The sequence below is a fragment of the Lepidothrix coronata genome, unplaced genomic scaffold, assembly GCF_001604755.1.
Source record: "Lepidothrix coronata isolate B3197 unplaced genomic scaffold, Lepidothrix_coronata-1.0 Scaffold492, whole genome shotgun sequence".
Lineage (NCBI taxonomy): Eukaryota > Metazoa > Chordata > Aves > Passeriformes > Pipridae > Lepidothrix > Lepidothrix coronata.
The window spans coordinates 12,843-14,058 of record NW_016690672.1 but is presented as its reverse complement, the minus strand read 5'-3'; the positions used below and the strand labels follow the sequence as shown (position 1 = coordinate 14,058).

At 67.3% G+C, this 1,216-nt stretch overlaps 1 protein-coding gene across 1 annotated transcript in view; it reads right to left on the bottom strand.

Moving 5' to 3' along the window:
* LOC108510124 (dynamin-2-like) overlaps window positions 1-1,216 on the bottom strand; it is a gene marked incomplete at its 3' end in the record, with an annotated part of 31,362 nt that overhangs the window by 17,384 nt on the left and 12,762 nt on the right. The gene's annotated exons all lie outside the window — the stretch shown is intronic.

The following is a 1,216-nucleotide window of genomic DNA, read 5'->3' as shown; positions in this document are numbered from 1 at the left end:
GGGGACACAGGGGACACCCAGAGTGACCTGAGGGGACACAGGGGACACTCAGAGTGACCTGGGGGGGACACAGGGGACACCCAGAGTGACCTGAGGGGACACAGGGGACACTCAGAGTGACCTGGGGGGGACACAGGGGACACCCAGAGTGACCTGAGGGGACACAGGGGACACCCAGAGTGACCCCATGGGGACACAAGGGACACCCAGAGTGACCTGGGGGGGACACAGGGGACACCCAGAGTGACCCGAGGGGGACACAGGGGACACCCAGCGTGACCTGAGGGGACACAGGGGACACCCAGAGTGACCTGGGGGGGACACAGGGGACACTCAGAGTGACCCGGGGGGACACAAGGGACACCCAGAGTGACCCGAGGGGACACAGGGACACCCAGAGTGACCCAGGGGGGACACAGGGGACACCCAGAGTGACCCGAGGGGGACACAGGGGACACCCAGAGTGACCCCATGGGGACACAGGGACACCCAGAGTGACCCCATGGGGACACAGGGGACACCCAGAGTGACCCGGGGGGACACCCAGAGTGACCCGGGGGGACACAGGGGACACCCAGAGTGACCCGAGGGGACACAGGGGACACCCAGAGTGACCTGAGGGGACACAGGGACACCCAGAGTGACCCGGGGGGACACAGGGGACACCCAGAGTGACCTGGGGGGGACACAAGGGACACCCAGAGTGACCTGGGGGGACATAGGGACACCCAGAGTGACCCAAGGGGACACAGGGACACCCAGAGTGACCCGAGGGGGACACAGGGGACACCCAGAGTGACCCAGGGGGGACACAGGGGACACCCAGAGTGACCCAGGGGGGACACAGGGGACACCCAGAGTGACCCCATGGGGACACAGGGGACACCCAGAGTGACCCAGGGGGACACAGGGGACACCCAGAGTGACCTGGGGGGACACAGGGACACCCAGAGTGACCTCAGGGGGACACCCAGAGTGACCCGGGGGGGACACAGGGGACACCCAGAGTGACCCGAGGGGGACACAAGGGACACCCAGAGTGACCCGGGGGGACACAGGGGACACCCAGAGTGACCCCATGGGGACACAGGGGACACCCAGAGTGACCCCATGGGGACACAGGGGACACCCAGAGTGACCCGGGGGGACACAGGGACACCCAGAGTGACCCCATGGGGACACAGGGACACCCAGAGTGACCCCAGGCCCCGGGCCC